This window comes from Halichoerus grypus, chromosome 2 (assembly GCF_964656455.1).
Source record: "Halichoerus grypus chromosome 2, mHalGry1.hap1.1, whole genome shotgun sequence".
Classification (NCBI taxonomy): Eukaryota; Metazoa; Chordata; class Mammalia; order Carnivora; family Phocidae; genus Halichoerus; species Halichoerus grypus.
In genome coordinates this window covers 166,704,074-166,722,283 of record NC_135713.1, presented here as the reverse complement: position 1 = coordinate 166,722,283, position 18,210 = coordinate 166,704,074, and the positions used below count along the sequence as shown (strand labels likewise).

General features: G+C 39.4%; 1 protein-coding gene and 1 pseudogene across 2 annotated transcripts in view; one reads left to right on the top strand and one right to left on the bottom strand.

Annotated features, from left to right (window-relative positions):
* Positions 1-18,210, top strand: part of TAOK1 (TAO kinase 1) — a 154,535-nt gene that overhangs the window by 25,507 nt on the left and 110,818 nt on the right. The window lies entirely within an intron of this gene.
* LOC118548157 (U6 spliceosomal RNA) lies at positions 3,280-3,401 on the bottom strand (annotated as a pseudogene).

Sequence of the window (18,210 nt, the reverse complement as noted above, 5' to 3'; positions counted from 1 at the left end):
TTTCACCAGTTTTGCCTACACTCCTTTGTGTGTGTTTGTTTTTTTATTTTTTATTTTTTGTATCCCAATTTTACTTTATTTTTTTCCTTTTTTTTTATTAACATATAATGTATTATTTGTTTCAGGAGTACAGGTCTGTGATTCATCAGTCTTAAACAATACACAGCACTCTGTTGTTTTTTTAAAGATTTTATTCATTTGAGAGAGAGAGCACAGGCAGGGGGAGCGGCGAGAGGGAGAAGCAGGCTCCCCGCTGAGCAGAGAGCCCAACGTGGGGCTCGATCCCAGGATCCTGGGATCATGACCTGAGCCGAAGGCAGTTGCTCAACCGACTGAGCCACCCAGGCACCCCTGTGTGTGAATTTGTGTATATATTTAGTTCTGTGCAGTTTTATCACATGTGTAGATTCCTATGACAGCTACCACAGTCAATACAGAATAATTCCATCACAAGGATCACTTGTGCTACCCTTATTGTCACAGCTGCCTCTCTCCCTTACCCTCCCGAACCCCTAGAAATCACTTGTGTTCTTCATCTGTACAATTTTGACGTTTAGGGAGTGTGTGAAATAAGCTTTTTTTCACTTAGCATGATTTGCTTGAGATTCATTTAAGTTGTTAAATGTACCAGTGGTTTGTTCTTATTGCAAAGTAGTTGTTTATGGTATGTATGTACCATGTTTTGTTTAACCATTTACCTACTAAAAGCTATTTGGGTGTTTCCCAGTTTTTTGTTACTACAAATGAAGTACAGGCATACAAATGGTGTAGGTTTTTGTGTGAACGTAAGTTTTGCTATCTGGGATAAATATCCAAGAATTCAATTGTTGGGTCATATACCACACACATGTTTAGTTTTGTAAGAAACTGCCATACTTTTCTAGAGTGTCTGTAAGAGTTTACATTTTTACTAGTGAGGGGAGCCTGGGTGGCTCATTCGGTTGAGGGTTGGACTCTTGGTTTCAGCTCAGGTCATGATCTCAGTGTTGTGGGATTGAACCCTGCACTGGGCTCCACGCTGGGCATGGAGTCTGCTTGAGATTCTCTCTCTCTGCCTCTCCCTTTGCCCCTTCCCCTCCCTCGCATTTTGTGCTCTGTTTCTCTCTCTCTCTCTCTCTCAAATAAATAATATCTTTACATTTCTACTAACGATATGTGAGTAATCTAGTTTTTTCATATCTTCACTAGCCTTTTTTTTTTAATTGTGGGAAATATATGTAGCATAAAATTTACCATTTTAGCCATTTTTAAGTGTATAGTTCTGTGTGGGGTGTCTGGGTGGCTCTGTCAGTTAACCGTCTGCCTTCAGCTCAGGTCATGATCCCACGGTCCTAGGATTGAGCCTTGAGTGTGGCTCCCTGCTCAGCCTGCTTCTCCCTCTCCCGCTTCCCCTGCTTGTTCTCTCCTTCTCTCTCTCTCTCTCTGTCAAATAAAGAAAATCTTTAAAAAAAAATGTATAGTTCTGTGGCATTAAGTACATTGACATTGTTGTGCAACCTTCTCTACCATCCATTTCTAAAACTTTTTATCTTTCCCCAGTTAAAATTCTGTATCAATTACACACTTATTCCTCATTCCCTGCCCCTCCCAGGCCCTGGGAATTAAATAGTATTTGAAAGGAATCAAACATATTTGGCCTTTTGTGACTAGCTTATTTCATAGCATTTGGTGTTATAATTTTTTTTTATTTTAGCCATTCTGATAGGTGTGTAGAATCACCTTCAATTTTATTTTATTTATTTATTTATTTAAAAGATTTTATATATTTATTTGACAGAGAGAGACACAGCGAGAGAGGGAACACAAGCAAGGGGGGTAGGAGAGGGGGAAGCAGGCTTCCCGCTGAGCAGGGAGCCCGATGTGGGGCTCGATCCCAGGACCCTGGGATCATGACCTGAGCTGAAGGCAGATGCCCAACGACTGAGCCACCCAGGCGCCCCTCACCTTCAATTTTAAAGTATATTTTTTACCGTATATGATAGTCTAGATTGACAATTTTTTTAGTACATGAAAGATGTCATGCCATTATGTTTTTGACTTGCACAATTTCAGATGAGAATTCAGCAATCATTCTTATTTTTGTTTCTCTGTAGGAAACATGTCTTTTTTTCTCTGACTAGTCTTAAGACTTTTTTCATTATTGATTTTTTTTTTTTAAAAGATTTTATTTATTTATTTGACAGAGAGAGATAGTGAGAGCAGGAACACAAGCAGGGGGAGTGGGAGAGGGAGAAGCAGGCTTCCCGCGGAGCAGGGAGCCCGATGCGGGGCTCGATCCCAGGACCCTGGGATCATGACCAGAGCTGAAGGCAGACGCTTAACGACTGAGCCACTCAGGCGCCCTTATTATTGATTTTTCAGTAAGTTTACTATGATGTACTTTCGTCTTGATTTGAAGTTATCCTAGAGGTGTTTATTGAGTTTCTTGAATCTGTGGGATTATAGTTTCCATCAAAATTAAATTTTGGTCATTATTTCTTCTAATAATTTTTTTTAGTTCACCCTCTTATGTGGTACTCTAATTGCATTTATGTTAGACCACTTAATATCGTCCTGCAGTCACTGTGATCCTATGCATTTTTTTTCCGTCTGTGCTGTTATATGGTTAGTTCTTATTTTCTTTCTTTTTTTTTTAAGATTTTTATTTATTTATTTGAGAGAGAGAGAGCATGAGAGGGGGTAGGGTCAGAGGGAGAAGCAGACTCCCTGCTGAGCAGGGAGCCCGATGTGGGACTTGATCCCGGGACTCCAGGATCATGACCTGAGCTGAAGGCAGTCGCTTAACCAACTGAGCCACCCAGGTGCCCGGTTAGTTCTTATTTTCATGTCTTCTTATTAATGGATCTTTTAAAAATTTATGTGTTTTCTTCAGTGTCACATATGCTATTAGTCCCATCTAGTATATTTTTAAATTTCTGAATTGTATTTTTCATCCTTTGAATTTCCATTTTGTTCTGTTTCGGTTTTTTTCCTCTTTTCTCTCCTCATTATGTATATGTTATTATTTAAATGCTTATAGGTATTTAGAATAACTAATTTAATGCCCTTTTCTGCTAATTTCTCTTTCATTCTGAGGTCTATTTTTGTTGATCAGTTTTTCTGCCAGTTATAGATAACATTTCCTGGGATTTTTGGTATGTCTTTCTTTTTTAATTTGCATTTTTTAAAAGATCTTATTTTTAAGTAATCTTTACACCCAATATGGGACTTGAACTTACAACTCTGAGATCAAGAATCGCATGCTCCACTGACTGAGCCAGCCAGGCACCCTGCATTAAAAAAAATTTTTTTTTTTTTTTTATGAATGGCTTCATGAATTTGCATGACATCCTTGCACAGAAGCCATGCTAATATTCTCCGTATCATTGTAATTTTAGTACATGTGCTGCTGAAGCCAGCACTTTTTGGTATGTCTTTTAATTTTTGATTGAGTTTAGTATGTTGTCACTTTTTTCTTTTTATGCTGAATTTTTTGTCTATTTTTAAAGAATGTTAAACTTTGGGGCGCCTGGGTGGCTCAGGTGGTTAAGCCACTGCCTTCAGCTCAGGTCATGATCGTGGAGTCCTGGGATCGAGTCCCGCATCGGGCTCCCTGCTCGGCGGGGAGTCTGCTTCTCCCTCTGACCCTCCCCCTTCTCATGCTCTCTCTATCTCATTCTCTCTCTCAAATAAATAAATAAAATCTTTAAAAAAATAAAAAAATAAATAATGTTAAACTTTGTTCTGATGGGCAGTTACTTGTGGATCAGTTTAATCCCTTCAGGGTTGTTTTTAAGCTTCACTAAGGTAAATTTAGAGTAGTCTTTATACTAGGGCTAATTTAGCTTTACTATTTTTTTTTTAATTTTTTTATTGTTATGTTAATCCCCACACATTACATCATTAGTTTTAGATATAGTGTTCCATGATGCATTGTTTGTGCATAACACCCAGTGCTCCATGCAGAACGTGCCCTCCTCAATACCCATCACCAGGCTAACCCATCCTCCCACCCCTCTCCCCTCTAGAACCCTTAATTTAGCTTTACTATTAAGTTATGACCCTTTTGGGGGTCTCTCCTGAGTGCCATAAGTCTTCAACAAGGACCCTCCATTGTGGTTGAGTTGGAACTCAGACATCTTCCAGCCTGTGTGACTTCTGGGAGTTTAGCTCCCTGGTAGTTGTTCTTTGCCTGGCCTTATCAGAGTTTCACCCTGTGCGTGTGGAACTTAATTCAGCAAAATACTGGAAGGCATCCCCTAAACAGTTCTGGAATTTTTTCTCTAGAAAGTCCACTTTCTCTATTTCGGTTGGCTTGGCCCTCCTAAACTCTTGGTCTTCTTAGCTCAGAGAGTGCTGTGCTTTACTTGGAATCCCTTTGCCTGTGCTGCATTCTGGAAAGTGTTTTTAGGTAGAAAGCCAGTAACTATAGAACTTACCTTGTTTTACTTCTCTCAGAGGTTATGGTCATGTGTTGCCTCTTGTTCAGTGCCTAAAAAGGAATTTTATATTTTCCCAGTTCTTCAGGTCTTATGACAGGAAAATAAATCCTGTCCCATTTACTCTATCATTGCTCGGAAGCAGAAGTTGATCCCAAATTTGCATACACCAATTCTCAAAAACAATTTGATTGGTTTAAATTTTTTCATAATATTATAGCCAATATTGTAATATTATCTTTTTTTTTTTTTAAGTTTATTTATTTAGGTAGTCTCTACACTCAACTTGGGGCTTGAACTTAAAACCCTGAGACCAAGAGTCGTGTGCTTCTCTGACTGAGCCAGCCAGGTGCCCCTGGTGATGCTATTCTTTTTTTTTTAAGATTTTATTTATTCGACAGAGCATACAAGCAGGGGGAGTGGTAGGCAGAGGGAGAAGCAGGCTGCCCACTGAGCAGGGAGCCCGATGTGGGGCTTGATCCCAGGACCCTGGGATCATGACCCGAGCTCAAGGCAGACACTTAACCAACTGAGCCACCCAGGCGCCCTGGAGATACTATTCTTGATTGAATTGTGACAGCACGTACTTGACATATTTCTACTCCTTTTGCCTTTTGGAAGAGTTAGTGGGGTCAGTGGAAGAATATAATCCATACAGGAATAAGTGCAGAATATGGAATAAAATAGCTGCAAAGTGGCATGGGGATTTTTTTTTTTTTTACAATATTTTGGTGTGTTAGTGGAATTGATAAAAATTTACACACAAGGGAATAATTGAAGTAGATTTGGAATGGTGGATAAGATTTATAGGCAAAGATGGTGGGATAGCATTCCAAGTGGAGAAGACAGCGCTAGTATATGTGATGCCATTGGTGAGAAATAAGTTCAGAAATGTTGATTAGACCCAAATCGGGAGAACCCTGAAAAGTCTCCCTAGAGAAGAGTGTAATAGTGGGAAGTTGTGGGTCATTTCAGATTTTTGAGCAGGAGGATTGAGTTATACTTTCGAGATGATTTAGAGATCTTAAATGAGTCAAGGGTGCTGTATCCATTAGAGTCTTTGTTTGCCGGCAGAAAAGTGACATTGTCTTAAGGAGAAAAGAAACTTATTGTAAGGCTACTAATTTGCTCATAGACATAAAAGGAAGGTTGGAGAGTCAGTCTGGGAGTTCCTGGGATGTTGATAACAGGAATGAATTGACATTTTTGTTTGTTTGTTTGTTTGTTTTTGAGAGAGAGGGAGAGAGCATAAGCAGGTGCTTGGAGGGTAGGAACAGAGGGAGCGGGAGAGAGAATCTTAAGCAGGCTCGACACCCAGCGTAGAGCCCCATGTGGGGCTTGATCTCACAACCCTTGCCTGAGCCAGGGAACCAAGAGTTGGACACTTAATCAACTGAGCCACCCAGGCGCCCCATGAATTGACAGTCTAAACAGGCCACCGGAATAAATTAGTGGCACCCATTTCACCCCCAAACTTATCTCATTTTGCTCAAGATTTAGGATCCTTGAGAACAGAGAGTGGGATTTGCTTAGTAGGGTTCATGTCCAATCATCTATGAGGGCAGAACTAGGGCTATTTATTTACTTATTATTTTTAAAATCTTATTTTTTTAAATAATCTCTACACACTATGGGGCTCAAACTCAACAACCCCAGGATTAAGAGTCACATGCTCTACTAACTGAGCCAGTCAGGTGCCCCAGAACTAGGCATATTTATGCATAGTCCTATCTAGGTAGAGGAGAGGTAATTTCCCAGAAGGAAATCAGTTCCTTTACTAAAAAGTGGGGGTAGGGGTGCCTGGGTGGCTCAATCGTTAAGTGTCTGCCTTCGGCTCAGGTCATGATCCCAGGGTCCTGGGATCGAGCCCCGCATCGGGGTCTCTGCCCTGCAGGAAGTCTGCTTCTCCCTCTCCCACTCCCCCTGCTTGTGTTCCCTCTCTCGCTGTGTTTCTCTCTGTCAAATAAATAAAATCTAAAAAAAAAAAAAAAAAGTGGGGGTAGATTCTGGGAAGTCAGTAGACAACTATAGATGTACATCATAATGGATTAAGGGGGAAAGACTAGAGATTTAAATGCTTGTTTTGGGGGCACCTGGGTGGCTCAGTCAGTTAAGTGTCTGCCTTTCGCTCAGGGTCCTGGGATCGAGCCCCGTGTTGGGCTCCCTGTTCAGCGGGAAATCTTTTTCCTCTCCCTCTGCCTCTCCCCCCTGCTTGTGCTTGTGCTCTCTCTCAAATAAGTAAAATCTTGAAAAAAAAAATAAGTGTTTGGGAGGTTTTTTCTCTAGAACAGACAAGAGGTTTTGATGTGAAAAACACATCACAGTGAAAAACACTGTGAAGATAGAATCTGTAAAATTTAGTAGCAGATTCTTCTTGCTCATTCAAGTACACATGATTCTAAAGTGCCTAGGTGATAGTAAGCAAATTACTTAACTTTTTTCAACCTCAGGTATAGTTTGGGTTGATAATTACTTTAGGACAGTTGTGAGAATTCAATAAAATAAGTAAAATGCCTGGAATATATAGTAAGAATTCAGTGTTAAGCAGAAAAACGGAGGATTTCTTTTGATTGTGTTTGGTTGGGAGGTGCTTTATTTTGTTACTTCTGAATACTTAGAATTTAATGCCTTTCTGTTAGGGAATCTTATACAAATAGAAAGGAAGCATTCTGGATTAGACATTAGTTTTAGATTTAGAGTTTTTAAAGTAAGCCTTTTATTTTTATTTTATTTTATTTTATAGTTTTAGATTTACGGAAAAATTAGTACAGAGAGTTCTCATGTACTTTTCACCCAGCTTGCTCTGTTAATGTTTTTTTTTTTTTTAAAGATTTTCTTTATTTATTTGACAGAGAGAGAGGGAGAGCACAAGTAGGCAGAGAGGCAAGCAGAGGGTGAGGGAGAAGCAGGCTCCCCGCAGAGCAGGGAGCCCGATGCGGGGCTCGATCCCAGGAGCCTGGGATCATGACCTGAGCCGAAGGCAGACGCTTAATGACTGAGCCACCCAGGCGCCCCTGTTAATGTTTTATATAACAGTGGATATATTTGTTGAAATTACGAAGTTCATATTGATATAAAACTATTAACTAAATTATTGACTTTATTCAGATTTATCCAGATTTTTCCACTGATGTCCTTTTTCCTATTCCAGGATCCAGTTCAGGACATTACCTTGCATTTAGTAAATTTAGATTTTTTTTTTTTAAAGATTTTATTTATTTATTTGACAGAAAGAGACACAGCGAGAGAGGGAACACAAGCAGGGGAGTGGGAGAGGGAGAAGCAGGCTTCCTGCAGAGCAGGGAGCCGGATGCAGGGCTCGATTCCAGGACCCTGGGATCGTGACCTGAGCCGAAGGCAGACGCTTAATGACTGAGCCACCCAGGTGCCCCAGTAAATTTAGATTTTTAATTCTAGTTCTGTTAGTAAGTGTGACCTTAGGCAACCACTCAACCTTTCAGGCCCTGATCCATAATGTAAATATTGACTTAAAGGATATCTAAGATACCTTTTATAATTCTGTTCTGAGTCTGTTTCTGTCACACAGTAGGCTCAATTTTTATTTTGAAAGGGATTCTAAGATTAATCAATACGCTAGATTTTGTTGACAGTAAAAAAATTCAATTTTTATCTTGTAACTGTACTTTAGGTATTAAAGGAAAACTATGTATTGAGATTTGGGAAAACTCACAAGAGCTTTTTCTTCTATTTGAAGAAAAAATGACAAAAAGGCAGGGTTTGTTGTGTTTTGACTCATTTTCTCTGCAAATATTAGTTCACAGATTATCTATTAGTTGTGTAATGATTGAAAGGAAAGTCATAAAATATGTGTATTGTTAAATTGGTTTTTTTGTGGGGGAATATTAGGGAGGACACAAAGCTTAGAAATGTAACTTAAAGGTGGATCTTAACTATAGTGGAATATATAATGGAGATAATTGAGAGCAGATATGTCCTAAATAATCCAAGTAGTTTATATTTTGTTTATTAGTGCTTCTCAGGTTTGGGCATAATTTGATATAGGTTAAATTGTTTATATTTTAAATTGTTGCCCCTTTTCACTTCCAAACTAGGTTAAGGAGAATATCCTATTAGATATAATCTCCAGACAGTTTTATTTTATCCCTCAGACTCTCCTATTCAAAAATGTTGAATACAACCTACCAGTAGTCTTGGCTTACAAATAATTGTAGTAGGTTCAATTAAATGACTTCATTACTCTTAAGGACTTTGAAGTGTAATGTTTGACCACTGTATTATTCATTTTCATAAATTATATTTAGTAATTGCATAAATTCGTTATGCTAATCTAGCAACTTTCAACCTTTGGTTTACAAAAAAAAAATTTATGAAAAATTGTAGATATGTAGGTTTGATGAGGGGCCAGAGGTATGCATTTTAAAAATACAGTAGGCAGTTTAAAAAAAAAAAAAAAAAAAAAATACAGTAGGCAGTTTTTACACAGGTAGCTGTAGACCATACTTGAAAAAAAACATAATTGTACATAAAATCTTTTTATTTACTGTCACAATTCTTGTATTAAAACCTTATTTTTCATTGTTTACCTGATTTCTATATTCACTCTGATATTTCTTGAATGCCTACTATCAGAGTTATTGTGTTAAGTACATCAGATTCAAAGATTAATAAGATAGCCTCTGCCTTTAAGGAACTACCTACTAGTAGGATGAGATAGATTGGTAAACAGTTCAGAACAGTGAGATGACATAAGTGTTAATTGAGTATAAGCAGACCTTATAGAAGCGTTACACACACACACACACACACACACACACACACACATATATATATATATATATATATATATATATATATATATATATATATATATATAAAAGCAGTTAATTGTGCCTGGAAGAAGAATTGGGTTGGGAAAAGTTTCCCAGTGGAGATGATAACCAGAGATTGAAGAAAGAGGAGTTTAGACAACATCAAAATAAAAAGCTTCTGCAAGGTGAAGGAAACAATCAAAAAACTAAATGGCAGCCTACTGAATGGGAGAAGATATTTGCAAATGACATATCTGATAAAGAGTATCCAAAAATATATAAAGAACTGATATAACTAAACACCCAAAAAACAATCCAATTCAAAAATGGGCAGAAGAGGGGTGCCTGGCTGGCTCAGTTGGTAGAGCATGTGACTCTTGATCTCAGGGTCATGAGTTCAAGCCCCAGCTTGGCATAGAGCTTACAAAAAAAAAAAAGAAAAGAAATAATGGGTAGAAGACATGAACAGACATTTCTCCAAAGAAGACATACAGATGGCCAACAGACACATGAAAAGATGCTTCATCAACATCACTTATCATCAGGGAAATGCAAATCAAAACTACAATGAGATATCACCTCATACCTGTCAGTATGGCTAAAATCAAAAAGGCAAGAAATAACAAGTGTTGTCAAGGGTGTGGATTACGAAGAACCCTTGTGCACTATTGGTGGGAATGCAAACTGGTACAGCTACTGTGAAAAGCAGTATGGAGGTTCCTCAAAAGGTTAAAAATAGGGTGCCTGGCTGGTTCAGCTAGAGGAGTGTACAACTCTTGATCTCGGGCTCAAGCCCCATGTTGGGTGTATAGATTACTTAAGTAAATAAAACTTTTTTTTTTTAAAGATTTTATTTATTTATTTGAGAGAGAGAATGAGATAGAGCATGAGAGGGGGGAGGGTCAGAGGGAGAAGCAGACTCCCTGCTGAGCAGGGAGCCCGATGCGGGACCGATCCCGGGACTCCAGGATCATGACCTGAGCCGAAGGCAGTCGCTTAACCAACTGAGCCACCCAGGCGCCCCAGTAAATAAAACTTTTTAAAAAAGTTAAAAATAGAATTACCCTATGATCCAGTAATTGTAGTACTGGGTATTTACTCTTAAAATATAAAAACACAAATTCAGTGGGCTACATGCACCCCTATATTTATTGCAGCATGGAAGCAGCCCATGTGTCCATTGATAGATGAACGGATAAAAAAGAGGTGGTATATATATACAATGGAATATTATTCAGCTATAAAATGGAATGAAATCTTGCCATTTGCAACAACATAGATGGAGCTAGAGAGTATAATGCTAAGTGAAATAAGTCAGAGAAAGACAAATACCGTATGATATTACTCATGTGGAATTTAAGAAACATGCAAAGGAAAAAAAAAAGAATGAGGGAGATAAACTAAGAAACAGACTCTTAACTATAGTGAACAAGCTGAGGGTTACCAGAGGGGAGGTGGGTGTGGGGATTTAAGGAGTATACTTATGATGAGCACTGAGTAAGGTATGGAATTGTTGAATATTGTACACCTGAAACTACTATAACACTGTGTGTTAACTATACTGGAATTAAAATAAAAACCTTAAAAAATAAAAATAAACAAGAAAATAAAGCAAGTAGAGGAGTTTGGCATGAAGTGCTTACTGGTTATGAGCAGTATGTTCTCTACACATATTTGACCCTTACAAAACCTCCATGACACAGATATTACCATTTCCCCTATTGTAGAGTTGGGAAAGCTGAGGTCAGAGAGATTAAATTGCTTCCAGTTAACTGCCAAAAGTTAGAATGTTGGCAGATCCAGTTTTGGGACGTAGACAATATAATTCTAGAACCTGTGTTTTTAGTTACTGTTTGTTCAAGGTCTGTGGTAAAAGGAGCATGACAATAAACTGAGAGGCCTGGGGCGCCTGGGTGGCTCAGTTGGTTGGGCGACTGCTTTCGGCTCAGGTCATGATCCTGGAGTCTTGGGACTCCCGCATCGGGCTCCCTGCTCGGCAGGGAGTCTGCTTCTCCCTCTGACCCTCCCCGCTCTCATGCTCTCTCTCTCTCATTCTCTCTCTCTGATAGATAAATAAAATCTTTAAGAAAAAAAAAACTGAGAGGCCTGTGTTACCAGAGCACAGGAAGTTGCAGTTGAGGCTAAAGAGGTAGGTAGGGTCAGATCAATTCCTTAAATGTTATGTTAATGATTTTTGTTTCAACTGAGATACAGTGTAAAGGCATTGAACACCTAGAGGGAATGACATAATCAGATTTGCATTTTGAAAGGTCATTCTGGTTGTAGTAGATTGGATTTGAGAAGTGCCAAGAGTGGATGCAATGATAAGATTAGGAAGTTGTTACAGTAAGGTAGCCGAGTGAGCTATGGTAGTATCCTGGATGGAGTAAGGAGGGGATTGTGGAGATGTAGTAAAGTGCGTCAATTTGAGAAAGTTTTAGGAGGACAAATCTATAAGACATGATGATGGATTGGGTTATGAGTGAGGGAAAGGGAGTTGTCAAAAAATAACTCTTAGGTTTCTGAATTGCTGAATTGGATACATTAGGTTGGTTCACTTTGTTTTATATAGGGAACACACACAAAAGGAAGATTAGTTTAAGTGATTAGATTATGTTGAGTTAGAAGTGCCTTTGAGATACTCAAGTGGAGATGTCATATATATAGTTTTATAATGCCTTTGAACTTCTATGTAGTAAATAAATGGGCTGTCCATTCTTCTGTCTGTAATAACATAGCTGATTGGTAATTTTACAGGGCTTTATCACAGCTGTTACCTCTTGAATTACTGTTAATAAAAAAGAATGTAAATAGAGTTTGGCTTTCAGTTATTAGAGCTAATATAAGATGTGAAAAGATTTTTCAATCTAGAAAGCAATTAAGACAGGTATGTTAGGACAGTTCTCCTTTGGAGAATGGCAGAACTAAGAATATACACTGCAAAATGACTAGGTTAAAAGAGGGCCAAAAAGGCTAATCTAAATCTAAAATAACAACTTAAAGAGCTATCTATTTATTTTAGAGAGAGTGCATGCACACAAGTAGGGGAAGGGGCTGAGGGGGAGGAAGAGAAAGAATTCAAGCAGACTCTGTGCTGAGCTGGATGTGGGGATCGATCTCACAACCCTGAGATCATGACCTGAGCCGAAACCAAGAGTCAGATATTTAACCAGTTGAGCCATCCAGGCGCCCCTAAGAATAATCTGTTTTGAATATTGAAGTTAAATATTCCTTTCCTTTTGTTAGTAAAGGAATTATTCTTGGCTAACGTAAACTAGAGTTATCCAAGTTACGATTGGTGTACAGTGGGAATAGTTATACCAGAAGCAAAATGTTTTTTCTTTATTTCTTCATCATATTCATTCGATGCTGCACTGCTAAATCACCAGAACATTACTTTATACATTTGGACATATTGGATATTTTAACTATTGTCTTTATATTTTCTTGAAAAACAGAAGATATTATGACCAATATTTCTTTAAACATTACATTTTGTTTATTGAGCGTTGATCAGTAGTTTCCTTTTTTTTTTTTAAGATTTTATTTATTTATCTGACAGAGACACAGCGAGAGAGGGAACACAAGCAGGGGGAGTGGGAGAGGGAGAAGCAGGCTTCCCGCTGAGCAGGGAGCCCGATGTGAGGCTCGATCCCAGGACCCCGGGATCATGACCTGAGCTGAAGGCAGACGCTTAACGACTGAGCCACCCAGGCGCCCCTCCTTTTTTTTTTTTTTAAGATGTTATTTATTTGGCAAAGAGACAGCCAGCTAGAGAGGGAACACAAGCAGGGGGAGCGGGAGAGGGAGAAGCAGGCTTCCCACAGAGCAAGGACCTATCCCAGGACCCTGGGATCATGACCTGAGCCAAAGGCAGACGCTTAACGACTGAGCCACCCAGGCGCCCCAGTAGTTTCCCTTTATCAGAAAATGTTGACATTCTTTAAAGTATTGTGATACTGAACTAACAAGACTAAGCTTTTGATGAAGATTTTATGTCTTCTAGGTATTATAATACTGATATTTGTGTTACTGATATTTTTGAAAAGATTCTATGTAAAAAATAATGAATTTATTTTTAAGTAATCTCTACACCCAACATGGGACTTGAACTTACAATCCTGAGATCAAGCGTTGCATGCTCTACCAACTGAGCCAGCCAGCCAGATGTCCCTGTGTTACTGGTATTTTAAAGTTCTCTGGAAAAAATAGTTTTAAAAGTAATTTATGTGTAAATGTAGAACATTTGGAAGATAAAAGCCATCACTGATTTTACCACTTAGAAGATATCACTGTTCCGGGACGCCTGGGTGGCTCAGTCGTTAAGCGTCTGCCTTCGGCTCAGGTCATGATCCCAGGGTCCTGGGATTGAGCCCCGCATCGGGCTCCCTGCTCCACGGGGGGGCCTGCTTCTCCCTCTCCCTCTCCTGCTGCTTGTGTTCCCTCTCTCGCTGTGTCTCTCTCTGTCAAAAAAAAAAAAAAAAAATCTTTAAAAAAAAAAAGATATCACTGTTTTGGTGTATTTCCTTTACTATTGCTTCTGTGTATTTTTAATGTATAGACATTGTATAGCATAATAGTTAAGAGTGGAGATTGTAGGGGCACCTGGGTGGCTCAGTCGGTTAAGCCTTCGGCTCAGGTCATGATCCCAGGGTCCTGGGATCAAGCCCCACATCGGGCTCCTTGCTCAGCGGGGAGTCTGCTGCTCCCTCTGCCCCTTTCCCTGCTTGTGCTCGCTCTCTCTAATAAAATCTTAAAAAAAAAAAAGAAATGGAGATTCTAGAATTAAATCCTTTCAGTTCAGATTTTTGTTCCACCACTTAGTAGCTATGTGATTTTTTTTAAAAGATTTTATTTATTTGAGCATCAGTAAGAGGGAGAAGCAGACTCCCTGCTGAGCAGGGAGCCCGATGTGGGGCTCAATCCCATGATCCTGGGATCGTGACCTGAGCTGAAGGCAAATGCCTAACGGACTGAGCCACCCATGGGCCCCTTAGCTATGTGATTTTATAGCAAATCACTTAATTTCTCTGAATCTTGAGTTTCCCAAAATCTGTAATATGGGGATAATAAAAGTAAATAGTACTATTTGCTGTGTGCCAGGTACTTTACTAAGTGAAAAATCTGAATCCTCATAACATCTCTACTTAAGAGCTACTTAATAGTGCCTTTAAGAGAATAAATTAAGGGGGCGCCTAGGTGCCTCAGTCAGTTGAGCATCTGGGCTCTTGATTTCCACTCAGGTCGTGATCTTGGTTCCTAAAATTGAGCCTTGCCTCGGGCTCTGTGCTCAGCACGGAGTCTGCTTGTTCCTCTCCCTCTGCTCCTCCCTCTGCTCGTGCGCTCTCTAAAATAAATAAAATCTTAAAGAAAAAAAAGAATAAATTAGGGGTGCCTGGATGGCACAGTCAGTTGTGCGACCAACTCTTGTTTTTTTTTTTTTTCCAGCTCTTGTTTTTAGCTCAGGTCCTGATCTCAGTGTTGTGAGATTAAGCCCCACATCGGGCTCCTCACTCAGTGAGGAATCTGCTTGAGATTCTCTCTCCCTCTCCTTCTGCCCTTCCCACTCTGTGCTCTCTCTCTCAAATCTTAAAAAAAGAATAAATTAGATAATGGATATAATGTACTTAATATAGTGCTTATGATATAATAAATATTATTTATATATTTAAAAAATTGCATTTGTACAACTTATTAAAGCTTTTATTGTGGCCACATTCCCATGCCATTAATATTCTTTGAAACCGGAATTTTTAAAATGGCTTACAGAAATTTGTCAGATGGATTCATTTACTCATGTCTAGTGATAGACCTTTATTTATTTTTTATTTTTTAAAGATTTTATTTATTTATTTGACACAGAGAGAGAGACAGCCAGAGAGGGAGAAGCAGGCTTCCCACTGAGCAGGGAGCCCAATGCAGGGCTCGATCCCAGGACCCTCGGATCATGACCTGAGCAGAAGGCAGACGCTTAACGACTGAGCCACCCAGGCGCCCTAGTGATAGACCTTTAGATTATTTCTAGCTGTTTTGCTTTTATAAGTAATGCTGTTATGAACATACTTGTTATAATTATTTTTTTAGTTCCTAGAGGTAGAGCTGAGTCAAAGGGCAGGAGGGTTTTTATATTGATGCCTAGCCCAGCATTGCTTTCCAGAAATGCGAATCAGTGTACATTCTTATTTCTCATACATTTTTTAAAAAAGATTTTAATTGTTAGAGAGAGTGCGAGCCTGGGGAGGGGGCCATGGGAGAGGGAGAGAATCTCAAGTAAACTCCAGGTGGAGCACAGACTGGAGGTGGGACTCCATTCCACAACCCTGCCATCATGACCTAAGCCAAAACCAAGATGCTCAACTTTATATTCACATAAACTAGTTGGAAATATTTTTAGCAGTTTGAAGTTTGTCTTAATTTTCAGCAGTGTTTTGGGAAAACTTAATGTTTTAAAATTTACATAGGTATTAACTGTTCTTTTTTGTTGGGGTTTATTTTTATCTTTAGTTCTTTTTTAAGATTTTATGTTAGAGAAAGAGAATGCACAAGTTGGGGTGGGGGGTAAAGGAAGAGGGAGAGGATCTCGAGGCTCTGTGCTGCAATCCGAAATTTGTTCTAATTTTATTTATTGAATATTCTCTTGGATATACCACCTTTATGTGAATTCAAAGTAAAATTGGTTGGATCTTTCTTCTTTTGCTGTTTTTCCTTATTATTAGGGTTTTTCCTACCTTTCTGCTTTAAAGTTTGAAAGTAATCATTGGGCGCCTGGGTGGCTCAGTTGGTTAAGCGACTGCCTTCGGCTCAGGTCATGATCCTGGAGTCCCGGGATCGAGTCCCGCATCGGGCTCCCCGCTCAGCGGGAAGTCTGCTTCTCCCTCTCCCGCTCCCCCCTCTTGTGCTCTCTCTCTCTCTCTCATTCTCTCTCTCAAATAAATAAATAAAATCTTTAAAAAAAAAAAAAAAAGTAATCATCAATAAAATTACCACGTTTTATTTATTTATTTATTAACTTTGAAAAGATTTTATTTCAGAGAGAGCGAGCAAGCGTGGGCAAGCATGAGTGGGGGAGGGGCAGAGGGAGAAATAGACTCCCCACTGAGCAGGGAGCGGGGGCTAGATCCCAGGACCCCGGGAACATGACCTGAGCCAAAGGCAGATGCTTCACCAACTGAGCCACCCAGGTGCCCCAAATTACCATGTTTTAAATTATAATTTGATGTAATACTTTCTCATTCTTTCAATGGGCTTTAGTTATTAAACTGTTGGACTTTTAGGTTGTTTCCAGTTTTCCCTCTTCCCCAACTTTTAATTTTTAAAATTTTATTATTTTTGTCCTTTAAACATTTTAATGGCAAGGAAATGGTATAGAATAACTACCAAATCACATAAATTAACTTCTTTGTTAACGTTTGTGATCCCAGAAAGAACACTCTTATTGGTCAGTTTAAACTGTGTGGGAGTGCTCGCTTCGGCAGCACATATACTAAACTGCGTGGGAGTTTACATAAGTTACTGTCTGGGCTCATGACTGAGTGTGGTTGGTAGACCCATCTTTCCGTGGTTCAGAGAAAAGGGCAGCTTCCCTATTTGGCACACTTAAGATCTTCTATCTCAGGGAGTGGCCTCTGGTCTTGGTCTTGAGTGATAGAGATACTCTAGTAAGGGTTAGTCTGTTTCCCTTGGTGACCTCTGACAGCTCTCCCAGGTCGGGTTGCACCTAGTCCAGTTTGTCCAACACATTCTCTTCAAATTTTGCCTGCTGTTTGAAACAATGAAGAAAAAATCTTAGGTGGAATAATTAATGCAAGTCTATTATTCTGTAAAGGCTCCACACAGGAAGCCTCATCTGCCCAAAGAAGTCCAGAGCACACTTGTTGACAAACTTGCCTTTTTTAAAAACATCACCGCAGATCTTTCTCTTTAAGCAGCAGAGCATAAGCTTTTTTTTTTTAAGATTTTAAAGTAATCTCTACACCAAACGTGAGGCTCAAACTTAAACTCTGAGATCAGCAGTCATATGTTCCACAGACTGAGCCCTACTAGGAGCCCCTGGAGCATGAACTCTTTGTTTGGTTTTTCACACTGAGCTCCATAGTGATGGGCTGCAACTTTAAGCACAGAACTTTTACCTCCTGTACTTTTGGATCCTCCAGAGTGGGCAGCTTTGGCATGATAGTGGTAGCCTTGACCTGTAGGAGGCACCCTGGCCTTGTTGTCCTTACCTCCTTTTTATTTTGAGAAATATAAAATTGATTGGAAAGTTGCTAGACTTGTATAATGAATACCCATTGTACTCCGAAGATTCACCAGTTGTTAACATATATAACACATAACTATTGCTGTATTACGTAGACACCCACTTGATACCCCTGAAGTGTTTGAGTTAATTGCAGACATGACTGTAAATACTGAAGCATGTGTTGCCTGAGAACAAGGACATTGTCTCACTAAACACAATAAAAGTGCCACAGTTAGGAAATTTAACAATACAATACTCTTATCAGATATACAGTGTATATTCAGATTATTCCAGTTTGTCACAATAATGTCTTTTTAAAGATCTATTTATTTATTTATTAGAGAGTGTGAGAGCACGTGGAAGCTTGAGTACAGGGGGTGGGGGAGGGATAGAGGGCGAGAGAATCCCAAGCAGACTCCCCGCTGAGCATGGAGCCGGACACAGGGCTCGATCTCACAACCCTGAGATCATGATCTGAGCGGAAATCAAGAGTCAGACGCTCAACTGAACCACCCAAGTGCCCCAGTAATGTCTTTTAAAGATGGATTTTTTTCCCCCCAATTCAGGACCGTACACGGCATTTAATTGTCATATTAAGGTAGGAAATGTTGGGGTTTGGAACCGATGGCCAAGAAAGCATTCTTGAGATGTCTTCGGTGCAAAAAGGTGTTTTTGTTTTTGTTTTTTTAAAAGATTTTATTTATTTGAGAGAGAGCATGAGCAGGGGGAGGGGCCGACAGATAGGGAGAAGTAGACTTCCCCC